Raw genomic sequence first — 23,777 nt, forward strand, 5'->3', positions numbered from 1 at the left:
TCGCTAATAAGTTCGTTTGTTTCCAAATGGGAGTAAATCCTGTCCCGAAGAATCCTCTCGAATAGTTTCCCTACCACTGACGTAAGGCTCAGCAGCTTATTTTTTCCTGGATTATCCTTGCCACCCTTCTTAAACAAAGGAACAACATTGGCTTTTCTCCAGTCCTCTGGGACCTCACCTGTAGCCAATGAGGATGCAAAGATTTCTGTCAAGGCCCCAGCAATTTCTTCCCTTGCCTCCCTCAGTATTCTAGGGTAGATCCCGTCAGGCCCTGGAGACATTTCTATCTTATTGCTTTGCAAGACACCCAACACCTCCTCCTTTTTGATACTGAGATGGCTGAGACTATCTGCACTCCCTTCCCTTGGCTCATCATCCACCAAGTCCTTCTCTTTGGTGAATACTGATGCAAAGTACTCATTTAGCACCTCGCCCATTTCCACTGGCTCCACGCATAGATTCCCATCTCGTTCCTTGAATGGGCCAACCCTTTCCCTGGTTACCCTCTTGCTCTTTATAAATGTTTAAAAAGCCTTGGGATTTTCCTTAATCCTGTGTGCCAATGACTTCTCATCACCCCTTTTAGCCTTCCTGACTCCTTGCTTAAGTTCCTTCCTACTGTCTTTATATTCCTCAAGTCTGTTCCTAGCCATCCAGCCCTTACAAATGCTTCCTTTTTCTTTTTGACGAGGCTCGCAATATCCTGTGTTATCCAAGCTTCCCGAAACTTGCCAAACTTGTCTTTCTTGCTCACAGGAACATGCTGGTCCTGGATTCTAATCAGCTGACGCTTGAAAGACTCCCACATGCCAGATGTTGATTTGCCCTCAAACAGCTGCCCCCATTCTAAATTATTCAGTTCCTGCCTAATTTTGTTCTAATTTGCCTTCGCCCAATTTAGCACCTTCACCCGAGGACTACACTTATTCTTATCCAGAAGTACCTTAAAACTTATGGAATTATGGTCACTGTTCCGGGAATGCTCCCCCACTGAAACTTCGACCACCTGGCCGAGCTCATTCCCCAATAACAGGTCCAGAATGGCCCCATCCCCAGTTGGACTATATACATACTGTTTCAAGAAGCCCTCCTGGATGTTCCTCACAAATTCTGCCCCATCCAAGCACCTAGCACTAAGCGAGTCCCAGTCAATATTGGGGAAGTTAAAATCACCCACCACTGCAACCCTGTTACCTTTACATCTTTCCTAAATCTGTCTACATATCTGCTCCTCTACCTCACGCTGGCTGTTGGGAGGCCTGGAGTAAACCTCCAACATCGTGACTGCACCCTTCCTATTCCTGAGCTCCACCCATATTGACTCGCTGCATGACCCCTCTGATTTGTCCTCCCGCAATACAGCTGTGTTATTCTCCTTAACCAGTAATGCAACTCCGTCACCCCTTTTACATCCCCCTCTATCCCGCCTGAAGCTTCTAAAGCCTGGAACATTTAGCTGCCAATCCTGCCCTTCCCTCAACCAAGTCTCTGCAATAGCAACAACATCATATTTCCAAGTACTAATCCAAGCTCTAAGTTCATCTGCCTGACCTGTTATACTTCTCGCATTGAAACAAATGCACTTCAGAACACCAGTCCCGCTGTACTCAGAAACATCTCCTTGCTTGCTTTTCCTCTTAGTCCTACTGGCCTTCTCTACTATGTCCTCCTCATTTATTTCACTAGCTGTCCTACTGCTCTGGTTCCCACCCCCCTGCCACACTAGTTTAAACCCTCCCGAGTGACGCTAGCAAACCTTGCAACCAGGATATTAGTGCCCCTCCAGTTTATATGCAACCCGACCTTCCTGTACAGGTCCCATCTGTCCCTGAAGAGAGCCCAATGGTCCAGATATCTGAAACCCTCCCTTCTACACCAGCTGCTCAGCCACGTGTTTAGCTGCACTATCTTCCTACTTCTAACCTCACTGGCACGTGGCACAGGGAGTAATCCAGAGATTACAACCCTCGAGGTACTGTTTTTTAAATTTCCACCTAACTCCCTAAACTCCCCCTGCAGGACCTCATCACTCTTCCTGCCTATGTCATTGGTACCGATGTGTACCACAACCTCTGGCTGTTCACCTTCCCCCCTTCAGAATGCCCCATGTCCGTTCAGAGACATCCTTGATCCTGGCACCAGGGAGGCAACATATCATCCTGGAGTCTCTTTCATGTCCACAGAAGCGCCCATCTGTGCCCCTGACTACAGAATCCCCTATAACTATTGTTCTTCTGTGCTTTGTCCCTCCCTGCAGAACAACAGTGCCAGCCGTGGTGCCTCTGCTCTGGCTGCTGCTGTTTGCCCCTGATAGACCATACCTCGTCCAGAGTTGGGTCACCAAATCCTCTGTCCTCCGTGAATGTCTGCAGCAGCTCACAACACAACCTCCAACAAACCATCCACCGGACCTCCACTAACTTTACAATAACAGAAGTAAGTCAAAAGCCCCTCACCTGTAAGTTGGATGCCTGGTCCTTTTAAATAATACGGGAGGGGGTTCCTCATGCTGCTGAATATATGTTCAGCTGAGAGTGACTAACACATGCGATCAGTGGACATGTACAGACCAAGTTTCAAAGACGTACATCAAAGCTGCCGGTATGGTATATTGACATCACATTCAAAACCATCCTCAGAGCAACAACACAAACATGGTACGATTGAGCTAGAGCCCTGCCCAGCATGGGGCACTGTGCAGGCCGCACTAGAAGTGCCTGGCTGTGCAGTTCACATCTCTCTATGGATCCCCGCTTCTGTACCGTCAGCACCAGTAGACTGCTGTACAGTCTAAAATAGTGGCTCGGGACAGATACAGTGGGAAAGGAATTCACTTCAGAAGGAGAAATGAGAAAAGATTGAAGTCAAAACATTTTCAGGGATATGAGAATGGGCTGGAGAATGGGACTAATTGGAGGGGTGAGGCCATGGAGGTATTCAAACACAAGAATGACTATATTAAAATTAAGGTGCTCCCAGACCAGGAGCCAATGTAGATCAGTGAGCACAGGGGTGATGGGTGATCGGGATTTGGTGTGAGTTAGGATACAGGCTGCAGAGATCTGGATGGGCTGTGGTTTATGGAGGTTTATAACTGGGAGGGTGACCAGGATAGAATTGGAATAGTCAAGTGTGGATTTAACAAAGGTACAGGTGAGGGATTATGCAGCAGATTGGCTGAGACAGAGGTGGAGGTGGGGGATATTACAGAGGTGGTCTTAGACAGGGTTGGTAATGGAGAGAATATGGAGATTCACTCAGCTCAGGTTTAAATAGAACACACCGATTGCAAACAGTCTGGTTCAGCCTCAGATATTGGACAGGGTGGTGTATTTGTTTCACAGATGGGGGATGGAGTTTTTGATGGAGACCAATGACACTGGCTTCAGTCTTCCCAAAATTTACACAACAGAGCAGTATTTCAGTGAAACGGGGTTTACAGATGCCCTACCAGGAAATAGAGACAGCAACAGCAGTAAAGATGAGAGAGCAAATGTCAAGAAATCCAATAAAGTTGGCAATGGTATATAGAGCTAATAGCTGGACATATTCACCAGGAATACAACGGCAGCAAAAAGTGCAGAGTAAATTACAGGAGCAGTAATGCTGTTAAACTTGGTTTATAGAATTAAAAGCTAGATAGAGAGACTTACCAGGGACACCAATAATAGCCAGGATGGGATAGTAAATGTATTGAATAATCTTCAGTGCGAGATGGATACGAGTGTTTAATGTGTGCCAATCATAATATGTAGAAAGGTAGTAAAGATCCGAGGATAAACTCCTGTCCATTGTTGTAACATTCCAATCTGTTGTTCTCAGATTCTGACCTAGTGCTGCAACATTCCAATCTATTATTCTCAGATTCTGACCAAGTGTTGTTACATTCCAGTCATTTGTTCTCAGATTCTGATCTATCCTTTCTCTCTCTCTGGAGCCGCTGATCTCTGTTGTGGTTGTGCCGGGGTTGATGTTCCGGCTGAAACTATGGGACAACACATGACAGCCCCTTATTAATAGAAGATGGAAAACTTCCAGTGACACAATTAGGGTCCATGGAGACTGACATTATTTGCAGTCACTGAACAAACAGATTCAGTTAACCCTTTTCAATACAGCATTTTTGTACCACAATAAAGTAGATCATTTACCCAGTCTGGATGGGATGCATGAGGGTTGCTGAGGGATGGAATGGTGGAAGTAGCAGAGGCACTGGCCAGCATATTCCAATCCCTCTTGGACATGGGAGTGATGACGTAATTTCACTGGCTCACCACTTTCTGGGTGAAGAAATTTCTCCTCATTTCAGTCCTGAAAAGTTTACCCCTTATCCTTAGACTATGGACTCCCCCACCATCGGGAGCATCCTTCCTGCAACTACCCTGTCAAGTCCTATTAGAATTTTAAAGGTTTCTATGAGATACCTCTTCACTCTTCCGAACTCTAGCGAATATAATCCTAACTCTCCTCATACATCAGTCCGGCCATCCCAGGAATCAGTCTGATAAACCTTCGTTGCACTTTCCCCATAGCAGGAACATCCTTTCTCGGAGAAGGAGACCAAAACTGCACACAATATTCCAAGTGCGGCCTCACCAAGGCCCTGTATAATTGTAACAAGACATCCCTGCTCCTGTACTCGAATCCTGTCTCTATGAAGGCCAACATAAAATTCTCCTTTTTCTACCGCCTGTTGCACCTACATGCTTACCTTCAGTGACTGGTGTACGAGAACACCCAGGTCTCGTTGCATATTCCCCTCTCTCAGTTTATAGCCTTCCTGTTTTTGCTCCCAAAGTGCATAACCTCACATTTATTCACATTATACTGCATCTGCCATGCAATAGCCCACTCACTCAACTTGTCCAAATCATCCTGAAGCCACTCTGCATCCTCCTCACAACTCACCCTCCCACCCAGTTTTGTGTCTTCTGAAAATTTGGAGATATTACATTAAGTTCCCTCATCTAAATCATTAATATAGAGGGTGAATAGCTGGGGAACTAGCGCCGATCCCTGTGCTACCCCACTAATCACTGCCTGCCTTTTGGAAAAAGATCCGTTTGTCCCTTCTCTTTTTTTCCATATGCCAACCAATTTTCTATCTATCGCAATACACTACCACTAATTCCATGCGCTTTAATTTTACTCACTAATCTCTTATGTGGGACTTTGTCGAAAGCCTTCTGAAAGTCCAAATAAACCACATTCTCGGACTCCCCCTCATCCACTCTATTAGTTACATCTTCGAAGAATTCTAATAGATTTATCAAGCATGATTTCCCTTTCGTAAATCCATGCTGACTCTATCCGATTCTAACACTGTTCTCCAAGTGCTCTGCTATCAAATCTTTGACAATGGACACTAGAATTTTCCCCACTACCGACGTCAGGCTGACTTGTCTACAATTCCCTGCTTTATTTCTACCTCCCTTTTTAAATGGTGGGGTTACATTAGCTGCCCTCCAATCAGCTGGAAATGTTCCAAAGTCTATAGAATCTTGAAAGATGACCACCAATGCATCCACTATTTCTAGGGTCACTTCTTTAAGTGATCTGCGATGCAGATTATCGGGCCCTGAGGATTTATCGGCCTTCAATCCCATCAACTTCCCCAACACAATTTCTCTACTAATACTGATTTCCTTCGGTTCCTCCCTCTCACGAAACCTTGTGTTCACCAACATTTCTGGTAAGATATTTGTGCCATCCTTTGTGAAGACAGAATCAAAGTATGCATTTAGTTGGTTAGCCATTCCTTTGTTTCCCATAATAAATTCCCATGTTTCTAACTGTAAGGACCTACATTTGTCTTAACCAATCCTTTCCTCTTTACATACCTACAGAAACCTTTACAGTCAGGTTGTATGTTCCCCGAAAGCTTACTCGCGTACTTTATTTTCCCCTTATTACTCAATCCCTTGGTCCTCCTTTCCTGAATTCGAAACTGCTCCCAATCCTCAGGTCTGTTGCTTCTTTCTGGGGAATGTATATGCCTCTCCCGTGAATCTAATACTATCTCTAATTTTCCTGGTAAGCCTTGGTTTGGCTACCTTTCCCATTTTACTTTTGCGCCAGACAGGAGTAAACAATTGTTGCAGTTCATCAATGCACTCTTTGAATATTGCCATTGCCTTTCCACCATCATCCCTTTAAGTAACGTTTCCCAATCCATCATAGCCAACTCGTGCCTCATACCTACATACTTTCCTTTATTAAGATTCACAACCCTAGTCTCAGAATCAACTACGTCACTCTCCATCTTAGAGTCATAGATTCGGACAGCATAGAAACAGGCCCTTCGGCCCACTGCGTCCATACCGACCATAATGCCGATCTATACTGATTCCACGTGCCTGCATTAATTCCATATCCGTCTATGCTTTGCTCATTCAAATACCTGTCCAGATGACTCTTAAATGTGGCTACTGTTCCTGCCTCCACCACCTCCTCTGGCAGCTCATTCCAGATACGCACTATTCTTTGTGTGTAAAATTTACCCTTTTAATCCCCTTTAAACCTCCTCCCTTTCATCTTAAATCTATGCCCTCTAGTTTTAGTCACCCCTACCATGGGAAACAGACTCTGGCTACCTGCTCTGTCTGTGCCTCTCATAATTTTATATACCTCCATCATGTCCCCTCTCAGCCGTCTTTGCTCCAGGGAAAACAGACCCAGCCTACCCAATCTCTCTTTATAATTCAAGCCCTCCAAACCAGGCAACATCCTTATAAATCCTTTCTGCACCCTCTCTAGCTTAACCACATCTTTCCTGTAGTGCTGCGACCAGAACTGCACACTGTACTCCAAATGCGGAATAACCAATGTTATGTACAACTGTAACATAACGTCCCAACTCTTGTACTCCATGCCGCAGTTGATGGAGACAAGCATGCCATACACCTTCTTCACCACCCTGTCTACCTGTGTTGCCACAATCAGGGAACTATGCACTTGCACCCCAAGGTCTCTATTCTCAACAACACTCCCCAGGCCCTGTTATTCACTGTATATGTCCTGTCCTGGTTTAACTTCCCAAAATGCATCACTTCGCACTTGTCTGCATTAAATTCCATTTGCCAATCCCTTGCCCACTTTCCAAGTTTATCTATATCCTGTTGTAACCTTAGACAACCTTCTTCACTTTCTACTATTCCATCAATTTTTGTATCATCTGCAAACTTATCAATCATGCCCCCTGCATTCATATCCAAGTCATTAATATATATGACAAACAAGAGAGGGCCCAGAACCGATCCCTGCGGCACACCACTGTTCACCAGCCTCCAATGTGAAAAACAACCCCCCACTACCGTCCGATCACCAAGCCAAATTTGTATCCAATTGGCTAGCACATGTGTTTGAACCTTCTGGACCACTGGACCATGCGGGACCTTGTCAAAGGCCTTGCTAAAGTCCATGTAGACAACGTCCATCGCCCTGCCCTCGTCAATACTCTTGGTCACCTCCTCAAAAAACGCAATCAAATTCCTGAGACATGATTCCCATGCACAAAGCCATGCTGACTATCCCTAATCAGACGTTGCCTTTCCAAATGCTTATAAATCCTGTCTGTCAGAATCCCTTCCAATCACTTTCCCATCACTGATGAAAGGCTCACCGGCCTGTTGTTCCTTGGCTTATCACTACTGCCCTTATTAAATAAAGGCACAGTATTAGCTATCCTCCAGTCTTCCAGTATCTCACCTGTGGCTAACGTTAATGCAAAAATCTCTGCTCGGGCTCCAGGAATATCCTCCCTTTCTTACCATAGCATCCTAGGATACACCTGGTCAGGCCCTGGGGATTTATCTACCTTATTGAGCTTCAAAACCTCCTACACATCCTTCTTTGTAATGTTGATATGCTCCAGGATATCGCTGTTCCCTCCTTGAACTCAGTAGCTTCCATGTCGTCTCCATGGTAAATAAAGACGAGAAGTATTCATTGAATACATCGCCCATTTCCCGTGGCTGCACACGTAGATTACCACACTGATCCTTAAGGGGACCGACTCTCACCCTAGCTACCCTTTTACTCTCAATATACTTATAGAATATTTTAGGATTCTCCATTATCTTATCTGCCAGGGAAATCTCATGGCCCCTTTTCACCCTCCTAATTTCTTTCTTGAGTGTACTCCTACATCCACTGTACTCCTGGAGGGACTCGTTTGATCCACGCTGCCTATACCTGACATATTTTTCCTTCTTTGTCCTGACCAGACCCTCAACATCCCTCATCAACCAAGGTTCCCTAAACTTGCCAGTCTTGCCCTTCCGTCTAACAAGAATATGCCAGCAAATAACTCTTCCTATCTCACTTTTAAAAGCCTCCCAATTGGAAGAAATCCCTTTACCTGTAAACAGTCCCTTCCATTCAGCTTCTGAGAGTTCCTGTCTGATGCCATCGAAATCAACCTTCCTCCAATTTAGGACTTCAACCTGAGGACCAGTCCTATCCTCTTCCATAACTATCTTGAAGCTAATAGAGTTATGGTCACTGGTCCCAAAGTGCTCCCTCACGAACACATCATCCACCTGCCCATCCTCATTTCCAAAGAGGAGGTCGAGAGCAGCCTTTTCTCTCGACCATATACTGTTTCATAAAACTATCCTGGACACACTGAACAAATTCTTGCCCATCTGATCCCTTAGCACTAAGGCAGTACCAGTCAATATTAGGAAAGTTAAAATCACTTACTATTACAACCCGAAACTTCCTACACTTATCTGTGATTTCCCTGCATATATGCTCCTCCAATTCCCTCTGATTATTGGGGGGCCTATAGTATAATCCCATAAAAGAGATCACCCCTTGCTTATTTCTAAGATCCACTCAGATGGCCTCACTGGACGTTTCGCCCGGGATATCCTCTCTAACTACTGCCGTGATGTGCTCCCTAATCAATAGTGCAACTCCCCATCCTCTCTTCCCTCCAACTGAAGCATTGGTACCCCGTAACATTGAGCTGCCAGTCTTGCCTATCCCTCAACCACGTTTCTGTAATAGCTATAATATCACAATCCCATGTACTGATCCATGCTCTGAGTTCATCTGCCTTGCCTGTAAGGCCTCTTGCATTAAAGTACTTGCAGTTTAGTCGACCAGACCTTCCACGCTCCCTGTCAGGCCACTGCCAGGCCCGCTTACTGGACTTGTTTGCATTAACCTCTACATTTCCCTTAACTATCTCATCGGAGAGACTACTACTTTGAGTCCCACCTCTCTGCAAGACTAGTTTAAACCCTCCCGAGTAGTACTAACAAACCTCCCCGCAAGGATATTGGTCCCCTTTCAGTTTAGATGCAATCCGACCCTCTTCAACAGGTCACCTCTGCACCAGAAGAGATCCCAATGATCCAAGTAGCTGAAGCCCTCCCGCCTACACCAGCTCTTCAGCCACACTTTAATTTGCCTAATCCTCCTATTCCTATCCTCACTAGCACGTGGCACAGGGAGTAATCCTGAGATTCTTCTTCTTCTTTGTCTTTGGCCTCCTGACCTCGAGAGACAATGGGTAAGCGCCTGGAGGTGCTCAGTGGTTTGTGCAGCAGCGCCTGGAGTGTCTATAAAGCCCAATTCTAGAGTGACAGTCTCTTCCACAGATGCTGCAGAAAAATTTGTCTGTCGGGGCTGTTGCATAGTTGGCTCTCCCCTTGCGCTTCTGCCTTTTTTCCTGCCAACTGTGAAGTCTCTTCGACTCGCCACACTTTAGCCCCTCCTTTATGGCTGCCCGCCAGCTCTGGCGATCGCTGGCAACTGACTCCTACGACTTGTGATCAATGTCACAGGACTTCATGTCGCATTTGCAGACGTCTTTAAAGCAGAGACATGGACGGCCGGTGGGTCTGATACCAGTGGCGAGCTCGCTGTACAAAGTGTCTTTGGGGATCCTGCCATATTCCATGCGGCTCACGAGGCCAAACCATCTCAAGCGCCGCTGACTCAGTAGTGTGTACAAGCTGGGGATGTTGGCCGCCTCGAGGACGTCTGTGTTGGAGATATGGTCCTACCACCTGATGCCAACTATTCTCCGGAGGCAGCGAAGATGGAATGAATTGAGACGTCGCTCTTGGCTCACATACGTTGTCCAGGCCTCGCTGCCATAGAGCAAGGTACTGAGGACACAGGCTTGATACACTCGGACATTTGTGTTCCGTGTCAGTGCGCCATTTTGCCACACTCTCTTGGCCAGTTTGGACATAGCAGTGGAAGCCTTTCCCGTGCCCTTGTTGATTTGTGCATCTAGAGACAGTTAACTGGTGATAGTTGAGCCAAGGTAGGTGAACTCTTGAACCACTTCCAGAGCGTGGCCGCCGATATTGATGGATGGAGCATTTCTGACATCCTGTCCCATGATGTTCATTTTCTTGAGGCTGATGGTTAGGCCAAATCCTGAGAACACCCCTAGAGGTTCTACTTTTTAACCTTCTGCCTAACTCCCTATATTCACTTTGCAGGACCTTATCTCTCTTCCTGTCTATGTCCTTAGCACCAATATGGACCACGACCTCTGGCTGCTCACTCTCTCCTTTCAGAATTTCCTGCGGCCACTCCGAGACATCCTTGACCCTCGCAGCAGGGAGGCAACATACCATCCTGGTGCCTCTTTTGCGGCCACAGAAACGCCTACCTGCACCCCTTACGATAGAATTCCCTATCATGATAGCTGTTACACCCCTTTTCCTGCCCTGCTGTGCGGCAGAGCCCTCTGTGGTCCCATGGGTATGGCTGTTGCTGCTTTCCCCTGGGAGGTCATCCCCCCCAACAGTATCCCAAGCGGTCTATCTGTTTGAGAGGGGGTGGCCACAGAGGACTCCTGCACTACCTGCCTGTGCCTACTACTCTGTCTGGTGGTCACCCATCCCTTTTCTGCCTGTGCAGCTATTATCTGCGGTGTGACCACCTCGCTAAACATGTTATCCACGACTTCCTCAGCATTATGGATGCTCCACAGTGAATTCACCTGCAGCTCCATCTCCATAATGCGGGTCGCCAGTAGTTGCAGATGGATCCACTTCCTGCACACATGCTCACTAGGGACACTGGAAGCATCCCTGATTTCCCACAAAGGGCAGGAGGAGCAGATCACGGCGCTGAACTCTCCTGTCATGACGTACCCTTAGACGAATTAGTTACAACCTTAATTTAAAAAAATACTAATGACATGAGGGGCCTTTTTCTACCCACTTTAATCTAAGATTCTGAATAAACTACACTGAATTAAAAAAAGAAACAATTCAGTCGTACTCACCTTATCACCAGAGTTCTTTTTCCACAAAAATAAACTTTTCACTTTTTCAATGATATCTACATGCACTAATAGCTGCTCCTCACCCAACCAATCAGCTTGCAGCTCTCCTCTGAAGTCACTGTTAACTTTCTTCATGACAAATTCTATTATATTATGGTCGCTCATCCTCAAGGGATTTCACACAACTGGATTGCCAATTATTCCTCTTTCTTAACACAATACCCAGTCTGGGATGACCTGTTCTCTCGTTGGTTCCTCAACATATTGGTCCAGAAAACCATCCCGTATTCTTTTTGGCCTCCTTATCTCGAGAGACAATGGATACGCGCCTGGAGGTGGTCAGTGGTTAGTGAAGCAGCGCGATGGAGTGGCTATAAAGGCCAATCTAGAGTGACAGGCTTCTCCACAGGTGCTGCAGAGAAATTTGTTTGTCGGGACTGTTGCACAGTTGGCTCTCCCCTTGCGCCTCTGTCTTTTTTCCTGTCAACTACTAAGTCTCCTCGACTCGCCACATTTTAGCCCCGTCTTTATGGCTGCCCGCCAGCTCTGGCGATCGCTGGCAACTGACTCCCACGACTTGTGATCAATGTCACAGGATTTCATGTCGCATTTGCAGACGTCTTTGTAGCGGAGACATGGACGGCCGGTGGGTCTGATACCAGTGGCGATCTCGCTGTACAATGTGTCTTTGGGGATCCTGGCATCTTCCATGCGGCTCAAAAGGCCAAGCCATCTCAAGCGCCACTGACTCAGTCGTGTGTACAAGCTGGGGATGTTGGCAGCCTCGAGGACTTCTGTGTTGGAGATACGGTCCTAACAACTGATGCCAACTATTCTCCGGAGGCAGCGAAGATGGAATGAATTGAGACGTCGCTCTTGGCTGACATACGTTGTCCAGGCCTCGCTGCCATAGAGCAAGGTACTGACGACACAGGCCTGATACACTCAGACTTTTGTATACACTCCAGTAATTCCTCCTCTACGTTATTGTGACAAATTTGATTTGACCAATCTATATGCAGATTTAAGTCACCCATAATTACAGATGTTGCTTTATCGCATGCATCTCTAATTTCCTGTTTAAGACCATTCCCACATCACCACCACAGTTTGGGGGTCTATATATAACCCCCACTAACGTTTTTTGCCCCTTAGTGTTTCTCAGCTCTACCCATGCAGACTCCACATCATCAGATCTCATATCCTTCCTCACTATTTTATAACTTTCCTTTTTAACCAGAAATGCAACTCCACAGCGGGTGGAAATTAGCCATTTTACTGATGGTGTGAATATTTGGTCAGAAGCTCATCTCAAGGCATCTCAAGGTTAAATATGTAACCAAGTGTGTGAACAGTTTGGCTTTTCGTCTCAAACATTTACAAAGGAGAGGGATGGAGTGTGTAGCTAGGAAATATTTGAAGCAGAGGCAGAAAGCAATGGCTTCAATCTTCTCAATATTTTATTGGCATTGCAGATGTGTGAGGTAATACATTTTGAAAGGAGGAATGAGGAGAGACAATACAAGTTAAATGGTATAACTATAAAGGTGGTGAAATAACAGAGACACCTGGAGTATTTGTACACAAATCTTTGTAGCCAAACCGTTAATAAATATATGGGATCCTAGGTTTTATAAATAGAGGCAAAAAGAGCAAAAGCAAGGACATTATGTGAAACATATATAAAATACTAGTTCAGCTGCACCTGAAGTCTTGCGTCGAATACTGGGAAACACACTTTAGGAAGGACATGAAGCCTTCGGAGAGGGTAAATAACTATTTTACGAGAATTTGTGCAGGCATGAGGGATTACAGTTATGTAGCTGGGGTTGTTCTGCTTCGAGCAGAGAGCTTTCAGAGGAGATTTGATTGAGGTGTTTAACATTAGGAAGTGTTTAGATAAATTAAATAAAGAGAAACTGTTTCCAATGTCCAAGGGGTCACTAACCAGAGACACAGATTTAAGGCGATTGGTGAAAGCAGATATGAGGATATTTGTTTCTGAGTGGTTTGGATTTGGGATGCACTGTCTGATATGCTGATGGATACAGATTCAATAATAGATCCCAAAAGGGAATTGGATAAATATTTGAAGCAGGAAAAATGTTAGGATATAGTGAAAGAGTCAGGGAGTGGGACTAACTGGATTGCTCTTTGAAAGGTCCAGCACTGAATTGATGGGCCGAATGACATCATTCAGGGTTGTGCTATTCAATGTTTTTATGATTGTTCCTGCCTGTACTTTCCCAATATTCCTATCCTTTCAGCAGCTGTTTGATAAATTACCACATAACAGCCGTGTTACCAAATTAGAAGCACATGGGATGAAAGGACCAATGTCAGCAGTGGCTCAGTTTGTAGCTCTCTCTCCTTTCAATCACAAGCTTCTAGGATCAAGTGACACTGCAGGACTTGATGAGAAGAATCAAGGCTGACACTGCAGTGCAGTACTGAGGGAGTGTTGCACTGTCAGAGGTGCCGCCTTTTCAAAGATAAGGTGCAGCCAGGCCCCGTCTGCCCACTCAGGTGGATGTAAAGATCCCATGGAATTATTTAGAATGTCAGGGTAATTATTCCCAGTGTCCTGGTCAACATTTACCCCTCAAATTAACATCACAAAAACAGATCTGATCATGACCACACTGCCACTTGTGGGATCTTGTTGTGCGGAAATTGGCTGTGTTTTTCCTACATTACAAGACTGTCCAAACGGTAAAAAGTACTCATTAGTTGGAAGTCGCATTGGGACATGCAGTGATCATGAAGGCCTTACATAAATGGAAGTCCTTTTTTATTTTCAATGTCAGTGTGCAGGAAATTAGGTCAGTGACAGAAAGGAGACAGTAGTGGAGAATGGTTGTTGATCAGTCTGGAGGGAAGTACACAGTGGGGTTCCGCAGGGTTACTGTTGGAATCACTGTTGCTGTATGTTAATGCAATGGGCTTGTGTACAGAGAGGATAATGTCAAAGTTTTCAGAGGGCAGGAAACTCAGAAATGTTAATAGACAGTCTGAAGGATAGTAACAGACTTCAGGAGGACAGAGACTGACTGGTGAAATGTACAGGAACATGGCAGATGTAATTTAACACAGTGAAGTGTGAAGTGAGACATTTGGGTAGGAAATATGAGGAGAAACAATATAAACTCAATGGTACCATTATAAAGTGGGTGCAGGATTAGAGAGACCTGGGGTGTACACACACAGATCTTTGAATGTAACATGTAGTGTCCTTGGTGTTAGAGAGAGAGGCACAGAGTAATAAAACTCAGGAGGAAATGCTGATGTTCATCCATCATTGGTTAGGTCCCAGCTGGAGAATTGTGTCCAATTCTGATGACCACACTTTGGTAAGGATGTCAAGCACTTAGTGAATATACTGAAGTGATTTACTAGAATGGTACCAGGGATCTGGGAATTCAGTTACGTGGAGAGATTGGAAAAGCTGGGATTGTTCTCTTTGGAGCAGTGAAGGTTAAGGGGAGATTTAATATAGAATTCAAAATCATGAAGGGTTTTGATAGGTTAATTAATGTGAAACTGTTTCCAGTGTCAGAATGTTCAGTATTAAGAAGGCACAGATTGAAGGTAATTGACAAAGAACCAAAGGTGAAATGAGGAGAATTTTCTGACACAGCGAGTTGTTGGGATCTGGAATTCATTGCCTGAAAACATGGTGGAAGCAGATTCAATAATATCTTTCAAAAGAGAATTCAGCAAATACATGAATTGGAATTTAAAAAGCTGGTGTGTGGGGCAAGAGGAGCAGAGAGGAGCTAATTTGATATCTCTTTCAAAGAGATTGCACTGACACAATGGGCCGAATATCCTCCTTCTGTGCGTAGGGTTTGTGATTCAGGATCTGCCCGTGCCGGTTCTTGTTGAGGCAGGTGACACACAAAGCTCCTGCTTTCTCCTCATTTCCATGAATTCTACTTGCTGCCCAGCGTGACACACGCTGATGTCTGTCTGCACATTAACTGGGAGCGAAGTGTGCGTGAGGCTGGCTCGTGTTTCAGCCAGCATTCAGCTTTTAAAGGCAGTCTGTCCCTCTTAAAGGGAAGCTGCACTGAATCACAGGAGGCTGCGTGTGCTGCTGCTGCTGACTGTGAATTCTGCAATTGGAAACAAGGTAAATGGAATACAAGGACAGAGAGAGGGATCTGCAGTTCACGGATGTTGTGCTGGAGGCCTTAGTCATGGAGGGGGACAGGAGGAGGGAGGCCATGTTTTCATGGCGTGGGGCCGAGGCCCTCAAGTAACACTCTCCGAAGGGAATGGGAGCAGGTGGCCTGGGAGGTCAATGCAAGAGGTCCGGCCCCGAGGACCTGGCAGTAGAGCCAGAAGAAGTTTAATGAGCTCACACGGGTGATCAATGTCGGTGAATTCATCTCCACATGGCATCTCCTACCCCCAACACAACCAACCTGTCACACTGCTCAATGTACCACACCCCCATCACTCACCCATCAGCAATCCCCAACACTCATGACTCACACCTAACATTCACTTACTCCACCTCACCCTCACACACCTTCCACTGATGCCAGCCTCACACCCACCTCTCAATGCCTTCACATACCTCCAGCTATTCAGCTATGGTAGGCAAATCACCCAAACACAGTGAAACACAATCACTACCATTCTGCTCTCTCTCTTACAGGACAAGGCGGCCCATAATCACAGGAAACAGCAGTGTTCCGGCGAGGGCCAGGCATACCTTCATCCCCTGAGCCTGAGGGAGGAGATGGTTCTTCACATCATGGGACCGGCTGTGACAGTGCCCGTAGCATCCGGCATCACCGACAGTATTCAGGATGATGCTATGTTCCTGCCTTATGTCCCTTGTTAACTCCCACCTCCCTCTCATCCTGCTGTCTGGGATGATGTACAAGCTTCAGATGGTGGGACCATTGACCTCCTGCTTTCCATCCCACCCTCAATCCCTCACCCCAGGTTTCCCCTTCTAATTTTATACTTTCCAATGATAACCCAAAACTACCAGCTTTCCAGTCACAGCAGCTCCAGGAGACAGAGAGAGAGCAGCAGCACAGCACTGATGGCGAAGCACCAACACTTGGTCTAATACTCACAGCCAACAGTTCAAATACTTACACTGTGTGTGCTTTAGAGGCTGGTATAGAGTCGGAATCTATACGTGGTGAGTCACCGAGCACGAGTGAGCTGCAGCCAGGCCAGGGGGAAAGGATAGTTCATGTGTCAGCTCACCAGAGGGCGAGGTCACAAACGAGTTATAATACACAGGACTCAGATATGAACATTGCTGGAACTGCATACAGGAGAATGCTGATGGACATGTTCACTGAGAGACTTTGTCCATTTACAGACCTGTCAGACAGTCTGTTGTCACTGTCAAAGAACATGGAGGAGTCCGGCTCCAACATGGCACAGGACATTGCACAGAGATTGAAGCCCATTCTTTCCCCTGTGGAAGTGGTCACTAACTCCATGACATCACTAGCAGACCCAGCCATGATACAATATCTGGTGACCATTGTCTCAGCTTCCACTGCAGCACAGACGGCAGACACCCAACGTCTCAGTGCTGCAATGGAAGCTCAGACTGAGGTCATCAGATCCATGCTTGCTGCCATGCAGGAGCAAGCTTCTGTAGTGGGTAGGGCAGAGCCCCCTCCTCTTGCCTCTTGACATAGATTCACCTCTCTGCAGCCTCTGCTCCATTTATTGGTCATGTTACAGACCCAGAGACACTGTAACTACAGTCCCCAAACCTCGTCCAGAATTGGGTCACAAAGTCATCTGTCCTGCCTGAATGTCTGCAGCAGCTCACGACACAACGTCCAGAAAAACATCCAAAGCACCTCCACTAACTTTACAATGGCATTAGCAAGTCAAAAGCCCCTCACCTGTAAGTTCGATGCCTGGTCCTTTGAAATAACAAGTGAATAACACAGGTTGTCAGTGGACATCCACAGACCAAGTTTCAAGGACAGACATCAACACTGTTGGGCTGGTGCACTGACGTCACCTTGAACCCTCCTTCCACTAACAGCACATACATAGAACGCCCGGGCAAGTCCCCTGCCCAGCATGGGGCACTGTGTTGGCCACACCAGAAGTGTCCGGCTGTGCTGATAGCATCATTTTATGGATCAAGGTTTCTGTAACATTGGCACCAGCATGAAATTCACAGCCGGGGGAGATAGAGAGAAAAAGCAACTCACTTTCAATGGGGAATTGGGAGAAGAGTTGAAGGCATAAGATTTTCAAGAATATGGGATATGGACAGGGAAATGGGACTAATTGGAGGGGTGAGGCCATGGAGGGATTCAAGCACAAGAATGAGAATATTTAAATTAAGGTGCTGCCAGACCGGGAGCCAATGTAGATCAGTGAGCACAGGGGTGATGGGTGATCAGGATTTGGGGTGATGGGTGATCAGGATTTGGGGTGATGGGTTATCGGGATTTTGTGTATATTAGTTTACAGGCAGCAGAGTTCTGGATGGTCTCTGGTTTATGGAGGTTTATAACTGGGAGGGTGACCAGGACAGAATTGGAATAGTCAAGTGTGGATTTAACAAAAACACAGATGAGGGCTTATGCAGGAGATGTATTGAGACAGAAGTGGACATGGGTGATATTACAGAAGTGGTATTAGGCAGGTTAAGTGATGGAGAGAACACAGCGATGAGCTCAGCTCAGGTCTTTACAGAACATATAGGTTGTGAACTGTCTGGTTCAGCCTCAGACATTGGCTAGTGAGGTCGATATAGACCTGGATAGCGAGCAGACTTTGTGAGAGAGACTGAAGACAGAGGCTTCAGTATTCCCAGGATTTACATGACAAGAACAAATGTCAGTGACATATGGTTTATAGATATAATAGTTGCATCCAGAGACTAACCAGGGACACCAATAATAGCGAGGATGGGATAGTAGATCGTTTGAATCATCTTTAGTGCATAATAGATTCGCATTTCTAATGTTCTCCAATAATAATCTGCAGTAACTTCGCCAAACCAATAGGATAAACTCTTGCTGCCCATTTTTGTAAAATTCCAATCTATTGTTCTCAGATTCTGATCAATCCTTTCCCACTCTCTGGAGCTGCTGTTAGTGTGGGGGTGATGCACCCGGCTTGGAAGAACACATTGAAAGAAATCCCTTATTAATGGAAGTGGAAAACTCTCTAATGACTCAATTAGGGTGCATGAAGACTGACATTAATTACACACACTGAACAAACAGATTCAGTTAACCCCTGTCAAACCAACATTTAGTGTTCCAAAATAAAGTAGAACATTTACCCAGACTTGATGTTATGTATGAGGTTTGTTAAGGGAAGGAGTGGTAGAGTCACTGGCCAGAAGCATTCACTCCTCCTTGGCTATGGGAGTAGTGACAGGGGAGTGGAGTACTGTAAATGATACACCCTGTTTAAAAAAAAGAGATGGGATAAACCCTGTAACTTCTGACCAATCAGTCTAATGTCGGCGATTGGAAATTTCTAGAGGCCAGCTCAAAAATATATCTTTCTTGGAAAAACATCTGATAATAAATGACAAACAGGATGGATAGCTTGATAACCAATCATGTCTGATAATCTTGATCAAGTTAGTTGATGACATAACTGTGAGTGTTGATGAGGGCAGCTTGTTTCGTGTTATGTATATGAACTTTCAAAAGGCCTGTCATCAAATGACATTTCATAGACTTGTTATGAAAAACTGGATGACATGGATTAATGTGACAGTGATAGTGTGGATATGACATTGACTCAGGGACAGAAAGCAGAGAGAAGTGGTGAACAGACATTGTTTATTCTGGGGGAGGAGAATATACAGTGATGTTTCTCAGGGGTCAGTATTAGAACCAGTGCTGTTCCTGACATATGGATAGATGCATGATATCGACGTAAATGTAAAAATAAACAATTTCAACTCCTGCAGATGGCATGAAACTCATAAGTAAGGGTGGCAAAGGCGCAGACCACAGAATTATCCAACCTCACAGACTGTATATATTTTTTTATTTATCATGGACTCTCATCCAACACCAATGTATTTCTCACTCTAATTTATTTGTGTGTGATTCTCGTGTGAGTGTGTGCGTGAATGAGCAGCGTACATGTTTATTATTTTATTCAGATCCAGTTTAGATTGTTAAGTATAATAAACTCACCTCTTGTTTAATCTCAAGAAAACCTGTCTGACTGGTTCTTACACGAGCACAATAAAGGTATAAGGTAAAATACTCACTGAGGTGGTCAGCACGTCCACTGCTAAAAAGGAATAAACCCGATTGTGGTCAAATGAGAGATAGGACAAGAGGGGATCTGGGACCCCTCCTCACATGGCTGTAACAGAAATTGATTGTAACCCAATGACAAACGAGAAATTAGAAGTAGGAAAAACAATTGATTCCCAGAAAAAAAATGAAGATTTCAATGTAGGTTTTATTGTGGCTTTCGCTGCTACAGCACTAAAACGTTCACATTCGGAGACAGTACCATCCTAAGCCACAGCTTATGAAAATATGAACAGATGAATTAGGATCACGAGCAGGCCACTCGGCCCCTCAAGCCTGCTCTGCCATTCAATAAGGTCATGACAAATCTGATTGTAAACTCGACTTCACATTTCCGCCTGACCCCGATAACCTTTCACCCCCTTGCTTATCAATAATCTATCTACCTCTGCCTTACAAATATTCAAAGACTCTGCTTCCAGCGCCTTTTGAGGAAGAGATTTCCAAAAACACACGACCCTCACAGGAAAAAAATCTCCTCATCTGTGTGTTAAACGGGTGACCCCCCTTATTTTTAAATAGTGACCCCTAATTCTAGATTTTCCCACAATGGGAATCATCCTTTCCACATCCACCCCGTCCAGACGCCTCAGAGTCCTATATGTTTCAATCAAGTCGCCTCTTACTCTTCTAAAGTCCAGCGGATACAAGCCCAGCCTGTCCAATATTCCCACATAAGATGGCCCGCCCATTCCAGGTATCAGTCTAAATAGCCTTCTCTGTACTGCCCCCAATACATTTACATTTTTCCATTAACAAGGAGACCAATACTGTGCACAATACTCCAGATGTGGTCTCACCAATGCCCTGTAAAACTGAGGCATGACCTCCATACTTTGCTAATCAATTTCTCTTGCAGTAAACAATAACATTCTATTAGTTTTCCAGTTACGTGCTGTACCTGCTTACTAGCCTTTTGTGATTCATGCACTTGGACACCCAGATCCCTCTGCATTTCAGAGCACTGCAATCTCTCACCATTTAGATAACAGTCTTCTTTTTTATTCTTCCTGCCAAAGTGGACAATTTCACACTTTCCTGCAGTATACTCCATTTTCCAGGTCTTTGCCCACTCACTTAACCTATCTATATTCATTTGCAGTCCCCTATGTCCTGTTCACAACTTCGTTTCCGACATATCTTTGTGTCATGGGAAAATTTAGCAATTCGGTCCCTTCATCTAATTCATTTATATAAATTGCAAAAAGTTGAAGATCCCTGTGGTACACCACTCGTTTCATCTTGCCAACCAGAAAATTACCCATTTATGCTGACACTCGGTTTCCTGTTAGCTAGTCAATCTTCTTTCCATACCAATATTTTACCCCCGACACCATGAGCTTTTGTTTTCCGCGATAAACTTTGATGTGGCATCTTATCAAATGCCTGATAGAAATCTAAGTACAGTACATCCACCGGTTCCCCTTGATCCACAGCATATGTAACTCCATCAAAGAAATCCAACAAACTGATTAAACATGATTTAACTTTCATAAATCCATGTTGATTCTGCCTGATTACCTCGATTTGTTCTGAGTGCTGGCTATATCATCTCTAATAATATCTTCTAAATTTTTCCCCAAGACAAATGTGTAGCTAACTGGCCTGTAGTTTCCTGCTTTCTGTCTCCCTCCCTTTTTGAATAAAGGAGTTATATTGCCAATAAAGGAGTTACATACAGAGTGAAGTAACTTGGTATAGGTTAAACGCCCTGTCTGCTGAAAAGTTGAGTAATGTAGCCAGAAGGTTAGGGATGACACTCCGTCCAAAAGCTAGGGAATACGTAATCGTAAGACTTGTGGCCAACCATTTTTCACTTGAAGCTGAAGGCTCAAACAGCGTTAAAATCACTAACAGATAGAGTAATGTTTGCGAAGGTAAAACTAGAACAGAAAGGACTAGAATTAGAATTCCAGAGAGAGCGAGAAAGAGCAGAGTGAGTGTTAAGAAAGGGAAAAAGTTAGAGGGTTCCAGAAGGAGAAGGAGGAAAGGGAGTTATGGTGGCTCAAACAACTAGATGAAGACTCAGTACACCCAGTGAGGGCACAGCTAGTGAGGGAGCTGCCCCGAGCTCAGGACCATGTGCTGAGCTCTTAAAGTTCTCCCAGTTCATTCTAAAGTTCAATGAGGAGGATGTGGCAGCACTTTTCTTTCCTTTTAAAAATGTTTCAAAGCAACTGCAATGACCGTCAGAGAACTGGACGCTGGTTTTGCAAAACAAAATAACAGGAAAAGATGAAAGTTAATCAGATTATGAGAGGACTGAAAATGCTATCCTGGGCCCATATGAGATAGTACTGGAGCTGGACCAGCAGAAATTCAGAATCTTTGGAAAGCAGCTTGACCAAACCTACCTGGCGTTTGAAAGAGTTAAGCAATTTCGGAACATTGGAACAGAGGAGCTGCAGAAGGACATCGAGCCTGTTCCACCATTCAATATAATAATAGCTGATCATCCACTTCAATGCCTTTTTCCGACACAATCCTCATTTCCCGTTATGTCACTGGTAAAAACTATATATTTGGGTGGTTTATAATCTCTTTCTTTTAGTTTTGGTGACTGCAGCTTTGACAGTAGCGAAGGTGCGAGAGCGAGCTGACAGCTGTGAAGTCAATTTCAGTGTAAGTTTAAAAGTGAATTCCCTTTTGTTTTCGGAGGACCAGGGGACTGCTGGGTAAGGAAAAACTATATATTTGGGTGGTGGCTGTACCCGAGACACTAAACGTGTAGTGTCTCCCACCCAACCTCCTCCTCAAACCAAAAAAAAGGACTCTGTTGTGTTGATAAGGTAAGCTTTTTATTTAAGAAGTTCTGTCCGTTGGATTGCTAACCTAACAAGTTTGAGTTTTTTTTTGGTTTTTCAGTAGATTTGTTGGGAATTTAGAATAGAGGGAATGGAAGTTAAGGCAGTTGTATGTTCCTCCTGCAGAATGTGGGAGGTAAGGGTCTCCAAGAGTGTCCCTGCTGACTGCATCTGCGGGAAGTGCACCCAACTCCAGCTCCTCGAGAACCGCGTTCGGGAACTGGAGCAGGAGCTGGATGAACTTCGGATCATTCGGGAGGAGGAGGGGGTTATTGAGAGGAGTTATGGGGAGGTAGTCACACCTCAGGTAAAAGAAGTAGGTAGATGGGTTACCGTCAGGGGAAGGAGAGGGAACCAGCAGGCAGTGCAGGGATCCCCTGCGACCGTTTCCCTCAACAACAGGTATACCGTTTTGGATACAGTTACGGGGGACGACTTACCAGGGGTAAGCAATGGGGTACAGGCATCTGGCACAGAGTCTGTCCCTGTTGCTCAGAAGGGAAGGGGGAAGAGGAGCAGAGCATTAGTCATTGGGGACTCCATAGTTAGGGGAACAGATAGGAGGTTCTGTGGGAACGAGAGAGACTCACGGTTGGTATGTTGCCTCCCAGGTGCCAGGGTTCGTGATGTCTTGGATCGTGTTTTTGGCATCCTTAAGGGGGAGGGGGAGCACCCCCAAGTCGTGGTCCACATAGGCACCAACGACACAGGTAGGAAGAGAGATGGAGATTTAAGACAGAAATTCAGGGAGCTAGGGTGGAAGCTTAGAGCGAGAACAACCAGAGTTGTTATCTCTGGGTTGTTGCCCGTGCCACGTGCTAGCGAAGCGAGGAATAGGGAGAGAGAGGAGTTGAACACGTGGCTGCAGGGATGGTGCAGGAGGGAGGGTTTTGGTTTCCTGGATAATTGGGGCTCTTTCTGGGGTAGATGGGACCTCTACAAACAGGATGGTCTTCACCTGAACCAGAGGGGTACCAAAATCCTGGGGGGGGGAGATTTGCTAGTGCTCTTCGGGGGGGGGTTTAAATTAATTCAGCAGGGGAAAGGGAACCTAAATTGTAGTGCCAGTGGACAGGATGTTGAGAGTAGTGAGGTCAGGGATAAGGTTACAAGGACGCAAGAGGGCACTGGCAAGCAAGAACTTGGTTTAAAGTGTGTCCACTTCAACGCCAGGAGCATCCGGAATAAGGTGGGTGAGCTTGCAGCATGGGTTGGTACCTGGGAGCTCGATGTAGTGGCCATTTCGGAGACATGGGTAGAGCAGGGGCAGGAATGGATGTTGCAGGTTCCGGGATTTAGATGTTTCAGGAAGAACAGAGACGATGGTAAAAGAGGGGGGGGGGGGGGTGGCATTGTTAATCAAGGAGAGTATTACAGCGACAGAAAGGACATTTGAGGACTCGTCTACTGAGGTATTATGGGCCG

Source organism: Heterodontus francisci, unplaced genomic scaffold, assembly GCF_036365525.1.
Source record: "Heterodontus francisci isolate sHetFra1 unplaced genomic scaffold, sHetFra1.hap1 HAP1_SCAFFOLD_148, whole genome shotgun sequence".
In the NCBI taxonomy this organism is placed as follows: Eukaryota; Metazoa; Chordata; class Chondrichthyes; order Heterodontiformes; family Heterodontidae; genus Heterodontus; species Heterodontus francisci.